General features: G+C 42.1%; 1 pseudogene; it reads left to right on the top strand.

Annotated features, from left to right (window-relative positions):
• The window catches only part of LOC147437494 (uncharacterized), a 37,981-nt pseudogene extending 15,446 nt beyond the window's left edge, over positions 1-22,535 (top strand).
• Positions 22,536-23,596: the final 1,061 nt, after the last annotated feature.

Below are 23,596 nucleotides of genomic sequence, written 5' to 3'. Positions count from 1 at the left end.
TGTCAAGGATGATCTTTCTCTTTACCTCATCAGCCATGGTACATACAATAGGTCTTTCTCCCGAGCGAGGGACTCCTTGTTTTCCAACTCGATGTGCACCATAAGCCATGATTCCTGACATGCCAAAGTGTGTAGCAAAAAACTCTTCAATAGCAACCGCAAGAGATTGGGGTGTTTCCATGCTTTCCTCCTTGATTCCACAAATGACGATGTTCTTTGAGCGTTTTTGTCGTTCTTGCAATTCTTGAGTGTCCACATTCTCTACATTCTTTGCTTGGACAACGGCTTGCGTGATAGGAGATGTAGAAACCACATTATCCTTACATATATCAGCCCATGATTTGGATGCATTTCTCATCTCACATACATCATGTCGTATTGTATCTATCGTTTCCTCTTTCAATACATGATCACTCTCAACTTTGCTCAAGCGCTCTTTCACTACATTCATGTCCACAAGAGAGCGTTTACATTCTTGAACTTCATTCTCAAGATGCATCAAGCGCGTTGTTTGCATTTCAAGAACCTTCTTGAGGTGATCATTCTCCACAACGAGAACTCTTAAAGTACCATTTTCCATTGCAAGTGCGCGCAACTCTTCACCTTGCTTGTTGACGGTTTCTTGTAACGAGATCAAGTAAGCCATGATCATTGCTTCCGTTGTTGTAGACGATGTGGTTGGATTAGCATCCAAATTCCTTGGAGATTTTGCATCATTCTCCATGGCGAGTGTGGCTTTTCCACCCTTGCGAGTTTTGTCTGACATTGCCTTCAAGTCGGCAACAAAAACGCAAAGTTTTGACAGTTTTTTCAGTTCTGAGATGCTGTTACAGCAAAGCCTTCCATTACACAGAAAAATTCTGTCTTTACATCAATGCGTAGAGGGCTTCGTGCTCTTCGATTGAGGCTATAGATCACCTAAATCGGAGTTCGGATGAGCAAGTTATGGTCAAAAGAGTGAACTGCTGTCTACTAGGTCAAAAAACGGCTGTGTGTGTGAGAGAGAGAGAGAGAGAGAGGTTCTCTTCTATGCCCGCGGGGCCGCTCACCCAAAGGCAGAGAGTGAGAGCTAACTGAGGAAGGGGGGGGGAGATAGGGGAGGATAGAACGGTGTAGAGAGAGAGAGAGAGAGAGAGAGGATAACGAGAGAGAGAGAGAGATATAGGCTAGAGAGAGATAGAGAGAGAGAGAGAGAGAGAGAGAGAGAGATAGAGAGAGAGAGTGAGGGAGTGAGAAAGAGTCACCTAAGAAGGCCTCTACCTCCTTCAAGGTGCAGCAATCAGAAGCTTGAAGTCCCAAAACAACATTTCCAGTCCTGAACCTCTACTCCAACAACAATGTCTAGTCCTGGCAAAGGTAAAGTCAATCTCTTCAGTTTCATTATGTCCTTAGTTTAGTTGTGTCTAGGGATTGTGCTTCTAACTATAAAAGATCATTTCACCATTCAAAAACAATCATTGGATCACGACGCGCCAGTAACGTTATGGCGATTCGTTTACATACACCACACGCCATGATCCTCTTCTAATATTTACAAAGGATTTTTTTGTAGAATAATATTGTAGGTATATCAATGTATGGAAGCCTGTTAAGTGGATCACGGTGCGCCAACAGAGTTGTTGACGTTAGTTTACATACTCCGCGCTCCGTGATCCTCTTTTGATATTGTACAAATGTTTATTTTTGAAGAAAATTTCTTTGATGTTTTGGTAGCTATTCTATTTTATGAAAGCCCATCAAGTGGATCACGACGCGCCTGTAGCTGTGTGGATTTTTGTTTATGTACTCTGCACAACGTGATCCACTTTTATGGCTTTTACTCTTCACAAATATAACCCAGTTTTGCATTTCATCCATAGTAATCATCTTAGTTTATAGTCTATATGATTAGTTGGTAATAATTGTGAGATACCTAGCTATAGTTTGTTCAAAACTTATATGATCATTTGCTGCTCTTCTTTTTATATATATTTGTTGGAAATTATATTTGTGAGTATGAAATAAATGGCAGGTTTAAGATCACATAGGATAAAGAGGCAAAAAATAGATCCCGAGCGTATTGTTGGCCAAGGAAACCTTCCAAGAAGACTGTCGCAGCTGTTAAAAACATCAATGAAGAGGAATGCAGACTTCACAGAACCCATTGATAGATCTGTTGCAGAGCCTGCCATTCGTTTGGAGGAGCCTGATATTGACCCATTTGTAGAAATGGAGTCCCCTTCTACTCCAAAATTTACTTTACCCTATTCACTTAAGAGAGAAGTGGATTTTTCAGCACCTACTTTGCAGAGTGTCCAATGTGTTGCAACAATTTAGAAGAAAAAAGAGACAGTTATTTATGAAGACCCTGTAGTGATTGATGAAAGGCTTTTAGATTTTGCAGTTTCGTATGGGGCTGGTGATAAGTTTGATTTGGTCTCCTGCATTTTTAATGCTCCATTTAATCTTGATGTGTTTATAGCTGAATGGAGTGAACACTTGAAGCTAGAAGGAGAGAATTTTGAGCTTCACACTCAAGAGGGCAGGATTAATGTTGGTGAAATGGTGGTAGTCCATTTAAAAGACTGTGATCCTAAAAGACAGTCTTACAAGAAGTATGTCATAATAATCAATATCTAATTCTCCTAAATAATTTTCTCATGTTAAACTGATCATTTAATATGGGGAAGTGATAGCAGAGAAAAAGCTAGAATATTGGTTAAGCTAGCAAACTGGCCACAGTAGGGATCCAAAGGAGGGAAAATAGGGATCCAAAGGGGGGGCCATCTGTAAAAGAGCCATGTGCAACAATGGTCTTAAAAGACTCTAAGGTTCAGCCCATTAACACTACCAAAATGCTAAGGTTCCAAAATTCAAAGGTTGTGTCCAAAGGTCAAACATTAGGGGAATTGGATGCTTTGTGTGTGTCCCAAAAGTCTTTGGCAATCCCTACATAGGAGGGGGTGAGCCTTGCAAGTAGGGAATGAGAGAGAAACTCACACACACACACACACACAAGCTCCCTTTACACAAAGGGAATGAGGGACACACGTCAGCTCCCTAGCCCAGATGGTCACAAGGTGTACCCAATTCCTATTGGATGGCCTTGGAGGTGGACCAATGAGAATTAGTCTAGAGTAAATCTAGTTTAATTAATTTAAAAACACTTAATAAAAGAATGAATAAGAATTAAGCTCTCTAGAAGACTATTGGAGAGTCTCCCAAGGGGACCAATGAGCATTCAGCAGCCCAATGGGTTGCCTGATTGCTATTGGCCAGGAGGCAAAGGGGTCCAATGAGAGTTTAGTTGAATTAAATAATTACCTAAATCTGTCACAAAAGGGGAAAGGGGGACACATGTCAGAAGGCTATCACTTATACTGCTTAATTACCATTGGCTAAGCCTAGGGAGGTCCAATAGGATGCTAGCAAGAGCAAAAAGCAAGAGGGGTAGACCAAGAGAGAGATGGGGATGATTTTTCAAAGGCATTATTGACACACACACACACACAATCAATGTGTGGAGCAAGACCGTGAGGGAATTGATGTTGTGTTTGATAAGTGTTTTGCATAGTGCATGAAGCTTCCATCTTCATTGCACTAGCTAGTATTGAACGAACACAAGAAATTGTATTGTAAAATGTCTCTCTTGATGGGAGAAACCATAATACAAAGCCTTTTGGAGGGGGACTGGATCCATGAAAATCCAGTCCTCAACTATTGTCAATTGCTTAATTTCTCTCTCTTTTGAAGTATTGTTCATGCTATCTAACTAGGTGTTATGATTTTTGTTGCTCTCTCCACCCAAGCACTCTTGTTAATCTCATTAGGAATCTATTCTAATGAAATGCTCACTATGTTCATGCTATTTTGCGCTACACACAAGTTACTAGGCCATTAAATGTTACATTGGTATCAGAGCACAAGGTTTCTCTTTTCTTGCTCAAGAAGGGAGGTCCTCAAGCTAGCTATAAATGGTTGGTACTATTAATTGCATGTGAGTAAGTAGAATAGGGATTTTTCAGCCTTGCAGTGCACCTGCCTTTGTGCAGTTAACTGGGCATCACCGTCGAGAGCTATGGTCTTAATAGTGGAGTCCTACGAGGCTTGCCTACGGCTTAACCACTATTGAGCTATTAGAAGCTTGACAGGAGCCGATGCTCTTTTGGTATTGAGCGACCCTCTCTTCTATTCCTTGCAATTAATGGTATTTGAGCCACGGGTACAGTAGGTTGAGTGCTTTTTCTAAAGGGGTAAAGAGGAGTAGCAACTAGGGATTGAAGTGCCAAAGTACACCTAAAAGGTTTACACCTAAAAGTTGTTAGAATGGCTGAAAATAGTAAAGAGAGTGAAATTATGTTGAAAACTTTGATTTAGCTAATGAGAAAGCTACTAATGATGCCCTGATGCTTGTTAACTATCTTGTTTCTAGGCTTCAACAATCCATGGGCAATCCATCCCTCCAAAGTGAAGTGAAACGGTAGCTTCGTGCTCATGGGATTCTTCAAGCTCCCCACCATGACGAGAGAACACCTAGGAAGCCTCCTTGCGAGGCTTCCAAAAGAGGTCTCTCTCTGATTCGGGAAGAAGAAGAGAATCCCTATGAAGGGGCTCAAAAATTTTCTCCTTGATGACGCATCTCCTTCTCAAAGGAGAATTCAAGAGCCTCCACCGAAGGAACAAGAAAGAAGTGAGTCTCCCACCACCTCGGTGGAGATGGCTCCACGAAGACAACGGGCTAAACGCTCTCCATCACCTCCAAAACAGAGAACACCATCACATACTTCTCCACACCATACTTCAAAGAGGGATGACAAAAATCAATAGAAGAAAAAGGCAAGAAAGAGGACACCCTCTTCTCCATCTTCTTCATCCTCTTCCTCTTATGAAAGTGATGGTCAAGACAACGAAGATCAAGGCAAGCAAAAGTCAAGAAAGAGGTCACCCTCTTCTCCATATTCCTCAAATTCTTCATCTTCTGAAGAAAGTGATGGTGCAACCTTTGAACCATCAAAAAGAAGAGGCCATAGGAAATCCTATGTCGCATGGAAGAGGTCATCCATGCTCAAGAAGTTCAAAGAGGGAGGGAAGAGCATCTCTTTCCTTACCTATGATGGCACTTTTGGTGCTACGGACAAAGTCTTGGCTTTTATCCAACAATTTGATGCGGCGTTTGGAGATGAGGGCTTCACGGAGTCCTCTAAGCTATGCCATGTGGCTATGCACTTTCAAAAGTCCACCAGACAATGGTGGTCTAGCCTACGGGCCAATGGTGAAGATCCATGAACATGGAAAGCTATAAGAGCTTCCATTATGACGAAGTTTCTAGCCACCGATGCCAAAGACAAAGTACTCACCGAATGGTGAAGCTTAAAGCTCTCTCCCTATGAATCTATCCACAAATATGTAGACAAGTTTTGGGACCTACAACTCAAAGCCACTATCTTCAGAAAGTTGGATTTTGGAGAGCAAAAGCAGAAAATTTGTGCGGGCGTAACCGAAGAAATGGCAGAGTATGTCAACTCCCAAAGACCACGGACCATATTGCTGGTAATACATCATACTATGGTGGCCTCTCGAATCAATTTCCAAACAGGGGCTAAGAGGAATTCTAAGCCCCCTGAAAACAAGGTTCTAATGAGCCTAAGGGGAAGGACAATGTCCAAAAGTCTCCTAAGGGAAACTCCAACAAAGTTAAAGAGAAGGGAGTTTATAAAGGCAAAAATAAACTCTCTCCTGAAGAGCTTGAGCATTATTGCAAGGATAACCAATGTTTCAAGTGCAGGAAACAAGGGCATGCGTACCACGCTTGTCCCCAAAAGAACAACCGCCATGATCCTCCTAGAGCTACCTTGGTCAAAATCCAAGAGGAGGAAACTCACCACAAAGGATCTCCTTTATGCCATGCTTGGGGAAAGGTAAGAGAACATGATGCTTTTATTCTCTTTGACCCCGGTTCTACTCATAATTTCATATCTATAGAGTTGGCCACCAAGCTAGGCATACAAACCTACGAGATGGGAGATGTCCTACCCGCAGACGGTGCTTTCAAGGGGAAAGAAGCTTCAATCACTCCCTTAATCGGGAAATTGAGGCTCCATGTCCAAAGCTATGTGGACAAAGTGGAATTCTTTATCTCTCCTCTCAAGCATGAGGATGTAATCCTAGGGCCACCATGGTTTGATTGCATGGCTGCCAATGTTAAATTCCCTAAAAGGAGAATCTACTTTAAGTTGAGGGAAAACGATATGTATATAGATGCTAAGGAAATGGGTAACACTATACCCATTGTACATACACAAGATTTCAACAAGTCAATAAAGAGCTCTATTTCCGTGTACACATTTTTGTTAAAGATTCTCAAAATGAATCTAATGTTTTAGCAAAAGAAAATATACACAATCCAAAGGAATTAAAGTTATCCAATTTTCTCAAGGGGTTTCAAGATGTCTTTATTGACGACATCCCTTGTGAGCTACCTCCTAAACGAGGCAATGAAGACCATGCAATTGAACTTCTTCCAGGAAGTTCACCACATAACAAACCTCCTTATAGAGTTTCCCAAGCTCAACAAGAGGAGATTATGTGGCAAGTGCATGAGTTAGTTGAGAAGGGCATGGTTAGGCTTAGCTCATCTCCATTTTGCTCTCTTGTGCTACTAGTGCAAAAGAAAGACGGCACTTATCGTATGTGTGTTGACTATAGAGCACTAAGTAGGATCACTATCAAAAATAGGTTTCCTGTTCCATGGGTAGAAGACCTATTTGATAAGCTACAAGGGTCCACCTACTTCAGTAGGATCGACCTAAAAAGTGGCTATCATCAAATAAGGATAGTTGATCAATATATTGTAAAGACCACATTTCGCACTACGTTTGGTCTTTATGAATACATTGTCATGCCTTTTGGCTTGACCAATGCACTAGCCACATTCAACCGCTTGATGGAGAAGCTATTCATGCCTCACGGAACCTTTACTGGAGTGTTCTTTGATGATATATTCATCTACTCTAATTCATTAGATGAACACAAGCGACACCTCCAGGTAATATTTCAAGTTCTAAGAGAGAATAAACTTCATGTTAATCTAAAGAAAAGTGAATTTTTCTTGCAAGAGATTCAGTATTTAGGTCATATTATCTCTCAAGATGGCATCCAAATGGTTCCATCAAAGTTGGAGGTAATAAAAGGATGGCCTAAACCAAGGAATCTTCATGAATTAAGAAGCTTTATAGGTATGTTCTCATACTATAGACGCTTCATAGAAAAGTTTTCACTAATAACAGGACCATTACATGACCTAACAAAGAAAAACGTTAAGTACACATGGTCTACCAAAGAGAACAATGCTTTCAAAAAGCTTAAAGAAAAGCTTATCTCTCAACCTGTGCTTATACTACCGGATCTCTCAAAGCCATTTGAGGTCCAATGTGATGCTTGTGACGATTGCCTTGGAGCTATTTTGCTTCAAGAAGAGCACATCATAGGCTATGAAAGTCGAAGGCTCGACCCTGTTGAGCAAGCTCTAGGCATATATGAAAAGTAACTCCTTGCAATTCTACATGCCTTAGACTCATGGAAGCACTATTTATTGGCGACTCCTTTCATTCTGCGAACGGATCACCAAAGTCTTAAGTACTTCATGACGCAGACCAAGCTCTCCGACAAACAAATGAGGTGGGCAAATTTCCTTTCGCAATTTCATTTTCATATTGCTCACATTTCTGGCAAGCATAATCAAGTAGCCGATGCACTCTCAAGACGTCCAAGAGTGAATGCGGTTTCCATAGCAACTCACAATGATCTATCTTCTATGATACATGAGTATGCTATTGATCCAGATTTTAGAGATGTGATTTCAGCCCTTGCACTAGGGAAGAAAGAAGAACCATTTACTTTACAAGATGGTTATCTTATCTATGGAAATAGACTAAGTGTTACTAGCTCACTACGTGAGAAAGTAATGTATGAATCTCATGCTCCTCCTTATGCAGGGCATAGAGGGATTCAGTCTACCCTAAAGGGGATTGAAACATATTTCTAGTGGCCTACCATGAAAGCAAACATACAAGAGTATGTTTCTAAATGTGTGGTATGCAAAAAGACGAAGTTTGATAGAGGGAAGCAACTTGGATTGCTTCAACCTTTTCCAATCCCTAATTCACCATGGGAGAGCATATCCATGGATTTAATCTTTGGATTGCCTAAGTCTATCCATGGGAATACGAGAATATGGACGATAGTAGACAGGTTCAGTAAACAAGCTCATTTTATACCTGTCAAAAAGACTATCAAAGCCCATCAAATGGCAACCCTCTTCATTTCACAAATCTTCAAGTACCATGGCTTGCCAATGTCCACAGTGTCAGATAGACATCCTAGAATGACCAGTAACTTCTGGAAGGGTCTCTTTGAGAATTTAGGAACAAGGCTAAACTTCTCTTTGGCCTATCACCCGCAAACGGATGGCCAAAGTGAAATAGCTAACCTAACAATTCTTGATCTACTAAAATCCTATGTAACGGAAGTAGATCAAAGATCCCAATGGGAGAAGTACTTACCCTTAGTGGAGTATGCCTACAATAATAGTGTAAATACTTCCACGGGAAAAGCACCTTTTGAGGTAATTGAGGGAAGATCAAAAAGTCCCTTTCTACTTAAGGTACATGGGTAGATCTTCGTTGCAGATGAGTATAGCCGAGACCTACAAGAATCTTTCCAAAAGATTAAAGATGCTATCTCTACCCCCGGGAAGGTCACCTAATAAAAATGTAACCTATCACGTGAGTTCAACAGAAGGGTATTTAAAGTTCTGGAAACTTACAGAAATATATATACAGAAGGGCATTATTTTTTCAAGTTTGAAAAAAACTTACAGATTTTAAAATAAAATGGTACATTATATTCTTAACAAAACTTACAGATAAGGGGTTTTACAAACATGTCTTGAATGCACGTGATATGGTAGTTTTACACATGGTGAACCCCCCGAGTCTCTACCTCACAGCAAAGGCAAAAGGCTGCTGCTAACAAGCACAAAAGAGCCCAAGCCTTTAAAGAAAATGATTGGGTCTTACTCAAATTTCCCAAGGCTCGATTAAGTCACACGACGGGCAAGAATCCTATGGGACACCAAAAGTACGATGCTAAGTTAGGAAAAAGTTACTATGGTCCCTTCTAGATTCTTAGGCCAATCAATGAGATGGCCTATCAACTCAAGTTGCCCAACCATTGGATCATACACAGTGCTTTCCATGTAAGCCTACTAAAGCCTTACAAAAGAGAGCCACCTCAAGAACCAACTATTGAAGACCCACCAGAGATCGAGGACCAAGAAGAGGTGCTGCAGCCCGAGTCCATTCTCTGACATGAAGACAAGGTACTAAGAGGTGGTAAGACTATCCAAAGATATCTTATTAAGTTTAAGAATTATCCTTTTGAAGATGCTAGATGGATGCAAGGCATACAACTAAAGGATAACCTAAACCTTGTCAATGCTTACAATGCTTCCCTAGAGTAAGCAAATGTACAAATGTTAAAAATGAACAAAGTTTTTGTCTTACAAGACTCTCGTTTTATTTATTGTGCACAAAAATGAAGTAGTATGCATGCTTAGATCAAGTTTGCGGAGAGGAAGTCTCCTGAACACCAAGTAGAGCTTGTCACTCTACTATGGAAGATGATAGGACTAATGGGCAGACATGCTTGCGGCAGCCTCAGGCTCTCAAGTGCCAAATGGACTAGTCATCCATTGTGGAATGATGTTGTAGGGTAACATAGGGATCCTCTACCCGCTAAGAGAAGGACTAATGAATATGATTTATCTTCTCTATCCCATAGTCGAGGAAGACTATGATTTCAAGAGAGAGGTAATGTCATAATAATCAATATCTAATTCTCCTAAATGATTTTCTCATGTTAAATTGATCATTTAATATGGGGAAGTGCCAGCGGAGAAAACGCTAGAATATTGGTTAAGCTAGTAGACCGGCCACAGTAGGGATCCAAAGGAGGGAAAGTAGGGATCCAAACGAAGGACCATCTATAAAAGATCCATGTGCAACAATGGGTTTAAAAGACCCTAAGGTTCAGCCCATTAAGACTTCCAAAATGCTAAGGTTCCAAAATTCAAAGGTTGTGTCCAAAGGTCAAACATTAGGGGAATTGGATGCTTTGTGTGTGTCCCAAAAGTCTTTGGCAATCCCTACATAGAAGGAGGTGAGCCTTGCAAGTAGGGAATGAGAGAGAAACTCACACACACACACACACACACACACACACACACACACACACAAGCTCCCTTTACACAAAGGGAATGAGGGACACATGTCAGCTCCCTAGCCCAGATGGCCACAAGGTGTACCCAATTCCTATTGGATGGCCTTGGAGGTGGACCAATGAGACTTAGGCTAGAGTAAATCTAGTTTAATTAATTTAAAAACACTTGATAAAAGAATGAATAAGAATTAAGCTCTCTTGAAGACTATTGGACAGTCTCCCAAGGGGACCAATGAGCATTCAGCAAACCCAATGGCTTGCCTGATTCCTATTGGCCAGGAGGCAAAGGGGTCCAATGAGATTTTAGTAGGAAATCCACCTTAATGCTACCAGGAGTGCCAGAGTTTTAATTTGGAGATAGGTCATACATTTTCCTTCATGATATACAAAGTATTTTTTGTTTGCGGGAGGACTTTGCACTGGCCACTATCTCCAATTATCAGGAGGAGAGGAATGGATTTGTTTCAGATGACAGTAGTGACGAGGCAATGAAGATCTCTAGTAACCCACTAGACTGCCTTAAACTCTTCTTTGAAAAGGCAGAAAATTATAAAGAAAGCCTTCCTAATGAAGCCACTTTTGAAACTATTCGAAATAATCTTAAACCATCAAGTAGTAAACAGGATATGGAGGATTGGTTCAAGCGACCAGCGCAGGAGTCAATCAGATCAGTCAACCTATGGAAGGATGAGCTTCTTTTGCAAGATGAGAGTTTCATGGTATAAAATCCTGCCCCCCCCCCTCCCCCATCTCTCTCTCTCTCTCTCTCTCTCTCTCTCTCTCACACACACACACACACACACACACACACACACACATACACACAAAAACACTTCTTTTGTCAACAGTCATGGATTGCTGAAAAGGATGACTTTCTTCGTCGTCAAAGAAGACAGTTCCGTGGTAGGGATGAAGCTCTAGGACAATATCTTCCTAGTTTATGCGAGGCACTCATCCTAATCTTCCACAACAAAATGTCACAAGAGGGGAATACTGCAACCTATGATTTCAAGACATTATCTCGCTTCTTAGGTGGTCCAATGCTAACAAAGTTATCCTCGTCGACAAGGTTTTTGGGAGAGAATGTTTTGGTTACTCGCCAGGATATACTGGGTGCCGTACAACATATTACTACACATACACAACAATGGCATTATCTTTTGGGAAAGAAAGCCCTACTAACTCTTAGAGTATGGCAAACATTTAATGATCAGATACAATGGCGAGGTTCCAAATGGTATTTGCAAATCATCAAAATGTTGAAATAGTTGTGGTACATATTGAATCTAATTCTACAGGCATTTGTGGTACATCCGATCATCTAAACTCTAACTCTCTTGTTTCACCGATGATTGACATATTGCATTGTCTCTCTCCACCTTATTTGACTTTCAAGAGCAGTTGAGTTGTTGAATGCGTCTGCTCGCTTTCTTTTTTGAAGTTGCAAATGTCTGCTTGCCTGTACGGTTGCTGAAGAGGCCAATACTTGCTTTTGTTGCATGGGATGAATGATTCTGTGATAAAACCACTGAAATAGGCATTTCTAGCCATGTAATGAGACTTCTCCAAGCCCTAGGTGTTCCATATACCTGGATTCCCATACTTCTGGATTAAGTATGGCAAATGATTAAAAATAATGTGCTACAAAAGAAGAATTTTATTTAGAAATTTAAACACAAACTTAGTACTAAGACTATCTGAGGTGCTTTGAATTTACCATGTAATGAAGGATTTGAGTGTCAGTCCATGCCGTCTTGAAGGATTTTTTTAGTAGTTTAAGGTTCCATTTAAACTTGCTGAGATTATCCTGCGACCAATCATCATTCTCACACATTTGAAATAATATGTCAATGGAACACCACACATCACCCTTTGCATTGCGAGTTGTTGGATCCTGGTCTTTCACTGCTAAATGAAGTTTTTTCTAGTGCATATACTCAACTTTGCTAATGTAGGTAGAGTGATATACTCTCCCTTGCTTTGTTAGCTTCACATCTTTCATACCTTGAGGTTTAGATAGAAAACGGTGTGCCTTGACCCCACCTATGGATGGTTTTACAAGGTACATCTTTCTCACTGTTTGACCTTTTTTCGTCCCGCTATATTTTCACATTGCTACCATGTAGACCAATATCTGACAAAACTAGTTGCAAAGCCTCTAGAGCGACTTGTCGTTCAGATGACTTTTTGATTTTCCAAGCAAACCCAATGTACAAATATATCAACTTCTCTACAATCAGGCAGAGACCATGCATTGTACAAATATGGACATTAACAAGTGGTTTATCCAAAATTGGTCAAAAATTAGAGTCTTGATTGTGACGAATAGGAGCCTTTCGCCACCGCTTTGGGTCCGTCACTTTTGCAGGCTCCATGCAATACAACCATGGAGACTTTGCCATGGCACCCATTCCACAGTTATACATACACTTCAGTGTTTTGAGGTCACTTGCAAGATGCCATTGAACTTGAAAGTCTCCTCTCCCATCTATAGCCAATACCTCTCCTCGATTCATTTGCCTATCAATGATATCTGGAATAGGGGTTTGATGGAACACCCAAAATGAAATGTCATGGTCTTCTTTCTTTACCTGCAAGATCAATCCTTATGAGATACGAAAAATAAATCTAAAATTTAGATAGAGGGCTTCTAGAGCTGCAAAATTGGAGATAACTGGATTACCTGAAATGCACCAAGCCACCATATGTTTGTTTTTATTGAACACTGAAGTATGAAGGGTCATGAGTGGGACATTTGGAAAGGGCCCTATTCATTAATGTGATTGTAACTCGCTCTAGCTTCTGCTCTTTAAGAATCTCACACTCATCTAGCTTCAAAACAAAATGTAGAACGCCACCTGTCTCTTTGAATGTGATATTGTAGAACTCTACCATTCTAGTTTGCAACAAAGTGAGGTCCATGAAGATATTGTTGTACTCATCATAAGTGACATTAGTTCACTGTGAGCTATAAATATCTTGAATATGAAATGGACATCCAATGAAGTCTGTCCGTTCATTATTGAGCTGTAGTCTTTCCTTCCAAACACTCATAGCTTTTGGTAAAATCTTAGACTTTATTCCCTTCTTCACAAACATGGAAGAGATAGACTATTGAATAGCTGAGTAACCTCTTTTACTAACTCCAATGGAGTCCAATGTACCCTGTATATGCTTGGTAGGCACTGCATGCTTTGAAATGAATCTATCAACGACATATCGTTGCAAAACCTTAAACTTTTTGTCATGCACGATATCCTTTGCAAGACCACTAGTTATCAATGGCTTTAACTGCTTTCCTACATTGGCCTTTGGGTCTATGTTTTATTTGTCTGGATAGATGGAATCTCTACAAAGAAAGCATAGCTAACATAAACAAACACTTGATTTAATTTGAATTAATTAGACAATTTACAATGCTCACCTCAATGCTTGGATTCTTTTCTTAAGGCCTCCAGAGCCTACCTTCAATGTTTTAAGATTCCGTAGTTTCTTCTTTCGCACACGAGTGCCTAACATTGTCTCTTTGTTTTGTAATGACCGTACCTTTGTTCGCAAGACCTGTGATTCTTGTGTGCGCCGCATTACAGTCTTTTGGTCCTCATGATGCAAGTTTGAAAGTCTCTAAATCTCATTTTCTTGGTGCTTCACCATGTCTTTATAAGTTTGTGATTTGTTGTTTAGAGAGCACTACAAGAGGTTATGTGCTCTTGTGACGCTCTTAGCGACGGAAATACACTGGGTTTTTATAACCCCCGGCGTCGCTATAAGCGTCGCTAAAAGCGTCGCTACGAGAGCGTCGCTATATGCGTCGCTATAGGCGTCGCTAAATGCGTCGCTATAGGCGTCGCTATATAGCGACGCTTATAGCGACGCCTATAGCGACGCTTATAGCGACGCTCTCACAGAAGAGTATAGCGACGCATATAGCGACGCTACAGAGCCATAAATAGCGACGCTTATAGAGACGCCTGAGAGAATATGTTTTTGGTGGCAGGGCATTGAATGCCCTGCCACCCATCAACCATATTGTACTTGATTCACTTTTTAAAAAAAGTGCAAAGGTAAATAATAGACCCAAAATAGTCACCCACAAGACGCATTGTTTGCAAAATTGACAATTGTACACATCATAGACAAACTGAATTGATTGGCAAATGTAATAATGACAATTGTACAACATCATAGGCATAAAGAATTGATTGGCAAAAGGAATTGCGGTGACAAATGTAATAATATACATGGTTCAAAAAGACGTATAAAATCCGTCTCATGATACATAAGCTATGAGAAACCCTAAACTAATGCTATCTAGCTACGGCTAAACTGACGTCGTCTAATCAGACGTCTCATCGCGTCCAAGCGGCGTATCTGTCGGATTCTGCAAAAAAAGACAATAAGACAGTTTTCAGTAAGTATAAACATATAACGACATTTATAAAACAATACAAAAAATAAAAAAGAGTAAACCGTAATACTAACCATGCCGCTGCGAGAACTGAGAATGTCCATCAGGGCGTTTAAGCCCTTCCTGCCTGCGTACTCGCGCTCGTACGGTGTGGGATCACGTCCTGTCATCGACCACTGTCAAAACATACAAAGATTTCATTATGTTAGAACTAAAAAACTCATAAACCCTAAACTATCGAACATGCATAAAGAGCAATGTGAAAAGACTTACAAAATCGGCCTCAAATGATGCCCATCCACCGCTCCCCAAGTGGTGCGAGCTCCCTGCCTCTACTCGCGCTCTGGCTGCATCTTTTTGTTGCTTCCACTTGTCGGGATTCTCGCGCGCTGCTTTCTTCGCATTCTTCCAATCTTCTTTGGCCAGCCAATCTGGCCTATTCCACCCATTCTTGATTGCTTTTTGCACTTCGGAACGCTTGTGTTTGCAGTATTCGCGCATTCGAATCTTCATCAGGTCTTCATTGAAGCGCTGATCCCGTGTTGGAACGGGAAACTCATCATGAAGTATGCTGATGACTCTGTTTTTTAAATCACTTGGTACTTCACTCCATTTGTTTAGTATATAGTGTCTAAACAGCTGAGAGCAAAGACCACGCATGCGCGAGATCACCTTCTTGCCGTCATCATCCATGATGATGCCGCCGCTGATGTCGACGGAGTAAGGCAAGCCCTCTGGCCGGTGACGCGTGAACCTGGGTGTCCCGGCAGGGGTCTCTAGCGGCGTGTCGATGGGGGTACGGACGTCAGGTGTCTCCACCGGCGTCTGGGCCCCGAAGCGAGGAGTGTCGAGTGGGGTGGCTCCTGGCAGAGTAGGTAGAGGTGTGTAGCTTCTAGGAACAGTCAGCCGTGCAAAACCTGGCGTAGACGGCGATGCTGTGGCTGGTGTGGGGGCGGGCAAAGAAGGGGAGGGTAAAGAGCCTCGTCGAACACGAGGCGGTGTGGAGGCATCGGTGGCGGAATCCCCACAACAACCGCCACCGCCACCACTAGAGCGCCGGTGTCTAGAAGAGTGTGACGCTCGGAGCGTCGACGCCGAAGCTTCGGAGCGCGCCGAATGCTCCGAAAGAGAGGGAGATGCGGATGGTGTAGGAACGCGCGATGATGCGCCAGAGCGATGACGCTCCACGTACCACTGTCTCTGCTGCGGTGACAAAGAAGAAAGAAACTCCTCATCATCCATACCTGCATTAAACACACGAATATTTAAACTTAATATTGAATGAATAGAGTAGACAATGACGCAAATACCATTAAATACAATGACGTAATGACGCATATAAATACAATGACGCAATGAATCGAGTGGTAGAAGAGGCAAGTCGAAAACTCAGAATTTTCAATCAAAAGAGCTAGAGCTTTTACAGCACGGAGCAAAATTGTTCAAATACAATATTTGTGGCTTTAAGAGATCTCTCTCTCATCCTCGCATAACTCAGCATAACTTCCTATATCTATATAGAGCTCTCCGTTTAAACACATATCCTCTGTTTCATTTTGTAGCTCCTCTGCATGCACCCCATATAGAGCAGTAGCATCTTGATGCTCGTCTGGCACCACCGCAGCGGCTTCTGATTGAGCATCTTCTCTGATCTCCTCCATTGATGTCGTTGTGATTGGCACATGGTAGCCTTCATACGTCCTTGCACTACGAGGGGCTACCTCTATGACGTACCACCAGTTTGATGTAGACTTTGTAGGATGAAATACTACCTGCCAGAGCCACATAACTTACATGAGAGCTTTCAAGCACATAACTTGTAAAAGGGGGATGTTAACTATTTATATACTTACTTGTTCACAATGCTCGGGTAGTACGAAAGTGTCTCTTAGGTCAGTCCATTTCTTAGTAGAATCCACCTCAAGAAAACCAGACTCTCCTCTACGCACAGTAGCGTTTCGACCCTCCATGATTATCTTGAACCATTGCACGTCGAACAAGTCGACAAAAAATCCTCTGTAATCGATCCTCAAAATCTCTTGCAGCGTGCCGAAGTAAGTGAGTTCCGCCACCACGGGATCTGCATCAGAGGAACGTCGTCGACTAGACTGTTCAAATTTTGCCATGATTCCACAATCTTGAGTAAAACGCTTTTTGTCGATTCGTTCCACCCTAAAATGTCGACCTTTACACCATGCTGCTGTGTATGACTTATACTACAACGAACAAAGATTATGAGTGGCCGTTCAAACGTTTATAAATAAAGTCACTTGCTAGTCGTACATTGCAAACTTACCTTGGTCGCGCAACCCCGAGAGTACTCCCACTCTTCTTCAGTCACTTCGTCACCGCATTGTTGTGCGCTTTTCAATTGGTTGTGCAACCATCTTAAGCTCATGAAGGTTGGTAGGCTCTCCAGAACCGCTGGATAGTGCATCGGTGGTCGTCTTCCCCGTCTCCACTCGATTCGTGCCCTTTGTCGCTCTTGCTTTGCATCCTCATATTGTGAAATCCACTTTTGCATCACTGGATTGTGAAGCATGCAAAATCGGTTGATTTTAGCCTCTAGATCTTCCGTCATCTTCTTCTCAACACCGAGATTGCACATGACAATCCCAGATATGCGCTCATCATCTATGGTTCGCCATAGCGTATCCCGGGATTTATCAAATCCGTCTAACCACTCTCCAATGTACACTAGGGACTCTGATACCAACCAACCTTCTGCCATGCTACCCTCCGGACGTGCCTTTTGACGCACATATCCCTTAAGCGTTTTCATGAAACGCTCTAAGAAGAACATCCATCTGGAATGAACTGTGCCAGCTATTTCCACCTCATCAACTATGTGAATAAGAAGATGCACCTGAATGGTTAGCATTGTAGTAGGAAAATGTTTCTCAAACATGCACACAAGCTCCGCAGCATTTAGTTTGGCGAATGGTATGGAGTCTACGTCGATCTCCTTTTGTGAGATCCATTGCACCAGCTTTGCAAGTTTGTAGATTGTGTTACGGATGTCGAGAGACAAACATCCCTCAATGGCAACCGGTAAAATAAACTGTAAAGTATGTGCAGCAATGATATTAAAGTCCACATTTTATGCAATGATATTAAAGTCCACTATGAACGTACCTGACACATTTTATGCCAATCGTGTGACTTCAAACCGGTAAGCTTTCCTTCTTTAGTAAAACACGTTCGGAGCGAGTGCATTACGCCAGTGGGGGTCCGCAAAGATCGAATGGCCTCTTTTACTTTGCGTTCTTGGGCTCCTGTGAAAATCCATGGTGCTTTAGGAAGTTTTATCGATCCATCAGACGCTGTTTGCGGCCAATATTGCTCCATACGATCCACATTTCTAAGGTCAACTCTGGCTCCCAAAGTATCTTTCTTGCCGGTCAAATGGTCCCATAGTAGATTACCCACATTCTTGAATATGTGCATTGGATCGAGCAAGTGATTGATCACGAGTCGAGGCCAGTATGGTAACTCGTACCATAGAGATAGTCTCTTCATCCCTGGAGGCAATCCGTCATCGCACATCTCCTTCTGCTCTAACCATGCTTGTGCAGACATCCTTGGTGGCTCTCTTCCCAAAAAGCCGTCGCGTAACACATGATTCTCCGGAAGATACGCTTGATGACCTTCGTAGATTTGCTTCTTCAGTGAGGGTGCCCTACGTGCATTCAGTCTAGGTCCACATGTGACACATGCTCTGTATCCGCTTGTTTGAAGCCCTGCATGTATACACATGATAATAGATCAACTATGGGGAAAAACAAGATTTACAGTGTCTGAGAGAGGAGTGTCAATAGATCACCTGAGCATTCTGTTAGCCCGGGATAGTCATGCATGGTCCACATTAGAATACCTCTGATCAAAGCATTCCGTCGTCCTGTGTGTCGGCTCATATCCACCACCTCTATGCCAATCCACAATTGTTGTAGCTCTTCCAATAGTGGACGAAGATACACATCCATATTCCCCACTTTATATCGCCCTGGCACAATCAAGCTTAGCCATAGGTGCCCCTTCTTCGTAGTCAACCACGGGGGAATGTTGTAGTTGACGATGACAACGGGCCATACACTGTAAGATGTTGATCTTTGACCAAATGGATTTACGCCATCCATAGCCAGGCCTAAGCGCAAATTTCGAGCTTCCCTGGCAAAATCCGACCATGTTCCATCTATATGTTTCCAGGCTGCGCAATCTGCAGGAATTCGTAGCACACCATCCGAAGATTTATTCTCCTCATGCCATGATGCTAGGGCGGCCATGGACTTACATTCGAAGAAATGCTTGATGCGAGGAAGCAAAGGAAAATGTCGCAAAACCTTTTGTGGAATTTTTGTCCCGTGGAGATCTACTCGATATCTTTCGGAATCACATTTCGGACACTTCTCCATGTCTGTGTATTCCCCTCTGAAAAGAATGCAGTCATTAGGACAAGCGTGGATAGAATTGTAATCCATCCCCAAGTTTCGCAAAATCTTTCTTGCTTCATCTCGGGAATCTGGCATCACATTGTCAGCTGGTAGAATGTGCTCTTTCAGCAATCTACACAACATAAAAATATGATACAGTCGTGTAGAAATCTATCAGATCATTATACACCATGAGCTCTATTAAAGTAAACTAATTGTAATAGATCACCTGAAAAGCGCTGTGACGCTAGTGTCACTCCATCCAAACTTTGCCTGCATGTTGAGAAGAACCAGGAGTGCTTTCAATCTAGACATACGTGCTCCATTATACAATGATGTATCGGCTTCACTTTTCATATCATCATAGATAAGCCTTTCTGAATCCATGATCGTCTCGATCATTTCATCAATCTCGGGCTCAAACATTGCCTCGTTGGGAATGTGCTCTGCATGATCATCCCCCGAGCTGTCAGAGGCTACATCTTGTGGCCTCACATATGCTGCTTGACCAAAGCGCCTGCGAATACGTCTATTGGGTTGCAAGATTGCTGCTTGTTGGCCAGCGTCAGAGTCCGACGAGTTATAATTGGCAACAACTCGATCTATAATAGATGGATCGAACTCGCCAAATTCACGAACGTGCTGCAAAGAAACACGTCTTGTCCGTCGCACAGCATGCTTGCATTGATTACAAGGACATAAGACCCTCGTTGAGAGATAGGTGTTTCGGTTGGACGGTCCCACATCCTCGTCGCTACTCATAATGAGGATAAAAAACTTATAACCTAGACAACAAATTTAATATTCTATTGGCATTCTTCATCTTATCTCTCTCTCTCTCTCTCTCTCTCTCTCTCTCTCTCTCTCTCTCTTTACCTCACATTCTCTAGTCATGTCCAATCCCCGCACACCTCGGTCTAGAGGTGCACGGAGATCAGAACCACCGGGTTATAATCTCGTCTTTATTGGTCAATACCTATATTTGTGGGTACAAGAAATCTAGACACCCACGTCTACATGATACTGCATGTAGTGGACAAAATCCCTTTGCCTCTTCTCTAGCTGTAGCACTTCACTTCATCTTAACATCTTTTCACAGTAGATCTTTTCACTGTTCGTCTAACTCTAAACCCTAAACCGTAAGTAATTCTTGCGTGGACTCGATCTAACGTAAATAAGCGTAAATCTAAATAAACGTAAATCTAACTAAAAATAAAGCTAAATCTAATTTAACGTAAGTCTAATGACTAGAGGTTGTCTAGATGGTCATTGTGTCGGGGATGTAGTGACTCTTGCCGCCCTGAAGATCCACCTTCTTCCCTATCTTCTGAAGACATTTCACCAGTACTTTTGGATCGACGGAGCCCACTATGAGTGAAGGCAGCAATACCCTATATTCCATTGAGGGCTTTCTTCACCCGCTTCATGCAGGCATCGCAGTCTATGGAGACCCGCATCTAATCTAATATAACATAAATCTAAATCTAGCTTAAATAAATGTAAATCTAGTTAAAAATAAACCTAAATCTAATTTAATGTAAGTCTACATATAACCTAATCTTTAACGTCTTTTAAAATAGTTTCCTACGACGTTATAACTCTCTTCTTCCTGTGTGTGTGCGCGTGTGTGGATGTGTGTGCCAATAAAAAGAGATAAATGGTATAACCTTTCTATCACCCATGCCAAGTATGATAGATTGATTATGCCATTTCTCTCTTGAATAATAGGTCTTCAGTTCAACTCCTCGTCGGCTAGATCTTTAGGTCTTTTAATTTTAATTAGTTTCCTACGACGCTCCCTTAGTTTCTCTTTCTTTCTCTCTCAATGTGTGTGCGTTTTTTTGGATCGTATGCATGTTTTCTTTCTCTTTTCCTCTCTCAATGTGTGCGTTTTTTGTTTATGCATGTTCTCTCTCTCTTTTCCTCTCTCAATGCGTGCGTTTTTTGTTTATGCATGCTCTCTCTCTCTTTTTCTCTCTCAATGTGTGTGTGCATTCTTTGTTTATGTATGTGTGTGCGTTTTTGCACTCTCTCTCTCTCTCTCTCTCTCTCTCTCTCTCTCTCTCTCTCTCTCTCTCAAAAACACTATATGTGTGTGTGTATGTGTGTGTGTGTGAGAGAGAGCGCGATGGAGAGAGAAAGAGGGGAAGGGAACATGAGAATGAGGAGAGGGAAGGAGCATACCTGGCTCTCCTTCCTCTCCTCGTGTGTGTGTGTGTGTGTGTGTGTGTGTGTGTGTGTGTGTGTAAAAGAAAAAGAGAGAGAGAGAGAGAGAGAGAGAGAGAGAGTGAGGGAGAGCGTTACCTGTTCTTTGCTTGAGGGCGCCGAAAAACTCAGATCTGAGATCTGAGTTTTTGGGCGCGCTCGGTTATTTTTTTTACCCCAGCTGGCGTCGCTATGAGCGTCGCTATGAGCGTCGCAAATTTCTTTGTAAATTTGCGACGCTCATAGCGACGCTTATAGCGACGCTCATAGCGACGCCGGGATTTTTTTTTTTGAGCGTCGCTGTGTGAGCGTCGCTAATGTGAAGAGCCTCTTGTAGTGGAGTAGCCAGGCAATCCATTCTCTCCATTACCTGCAAAGGTCAATAAGTTAGTGGGATTTGAAAATGTTGGGAATGCATTTGTCATGGGATTCAATGGATAGAGTGACCCTTTTGTCCAAATATCTAAGTGTCTTGCTCCCTTTGCTCTGAGTCTCTCTGTCATGATCAGTGTCACTTTGATGTTAGTTTTGCCTCGCTGACATAGCGGTGTATATTGGGGATCCAGGTCAATGTGTAGATGATAGAAGGGTCTTTTAAGGAGGAAATTTGTGGCGGTGGAAGAAGAAGACATGTGTGCAACAGGGCAAGAAAGGGAGGATTTCTTTAAGGTCAGTGCACAAACAGTGACAGAGTAAGGAGAGAGCAGGTTTGGAAGGATACGTCCTATTTCCTTTAGTCATACATTCCATGTACAGGAAACTCCCTCCAATTCTAGGACATTCAATGAATGCAACTGAAAATGATTTATTCTTCAATCACCACGGCCATTATGACACTGTGGCAAGAATCTACTTGTAAGTGCACTTTTCAAATGGTTATTCCAAGTACACATTTGCTTTTACCACACCTATTTTCTAGAGAGAGAAAGTCAAAATTCTATTTTTCTTAGAAGGCCCTCCAAATGACCTCCAAAATTTCCTAATGATACACAATGATTTTTGGCCTTAAAAAACCTACCCCTAGCCCTAGATCACCTATTCCTAGTGCCATAGCGGAGCCAGAGCCAGTGTCTACTCACACAATGAGATCACCTGGTAGAGCACCTTCAGGATTCCCACCTAGACCCATTGTGCCAGATGACACCATAGACGATTCCAGATCTAGGTTAAGACCCGATATTGACATGTCTCTTGAGCAGTTATCATCGCGAGATCTATGGACCAAGCTGAGATGATCTTGAGACCACAATCCTCATAGGCACCATCAAGAATCACCCTTGACACGCCGAGTGCCACATAACTGATTATACCAAGAGCAGAGCTACCACGAGCTACTGAGATCAGAGCACTCAATGCATGACCCATTGAGCCACCATGGACGATGCCAACACATTGTGTATCCATGAGAGAGCATCCACGGCCTTTGATGAATAGTGCCTATCTACCACACATTTTTTTATAGAGGCTTTTGCAACCACACTGTCCTTTAGAGACATTCCATGATCACATGACCATGATAGAGTTGTGTCACACGAGATTACGGCTTTGATGAGCGACATGAGTCCTACAATGAGCGATAAGATCCAACAACTAGCTATTTATTTAGTCATCAATAGCCCATGCTAGTCTTGTGTGGTGAGCAAAGAGGATTATGCATATTTCATAATTTGAGCAGGACGAGTTTCTTTCAGAAACTCAAGGGCCTAGTTCAGATACTCCCACACATTAGCTAGTGCAAGTTACACCTAGGCTAGGACTACCAGGATCCTTTGGAGATGAGTATGACGTGATGTTCTTGTTGATGCTTGAGATAGACTTATGAAACATAGAGCCTCTATTTGATGACAAGTCCCTAGATATACATACTCATCCTACATTGGTAGAGTTGCATAGACTTGAGCATACACAGACATATGTTGACGGTTGTGGATGAAGGTATATATGAGAGTCTAGCACACCATGCGAGTCACCTCCGAGTGTGAGTGCCACACTTTTGTTTGACCAAGATCCTCAAGAGAAAGTATATAGAGGCACTGATCACACCATCTATGTGCTGACTGCGGGATTGCAATATTCCCACCTAGTCATAGATCACCTCCTAGACCGATGAGTGATTGTGTTCCTTTTGCGAGGGATTCCTAGGAGTATGCCACAAGATGTAGCTCTAGAGCCAAGACTACCATAGAGTGACCCCCATCATTATGAGACTGACCCCCATAGAGTCGACAGATGTTTCTCATCACATTTCTACACAGCAAAGTGACACACCATCAAGTGATTCACCTACAGAGTAGCC

Source organism: Adiantum capillus-veneris, chromosome 17 (genome assembly GCF_014529385.1).
Source record: "Adiantum capillus-veneris isolate H3 chromosome 17, ASM1452938v2, whole genome shotgun sequence".
Classification (NCBI taxonomy): Eukaryota; Viridiplantae; Streptophyta; class Polypodiopsida; order Polypodiales; family Pteridaceae; genus Adiantum; species Adiantum capillus-veneris.
Note: the sequence above shows the minus strand (reverse complement) of the source record. Positions and strands in the feature narration are given on the sequence as shown.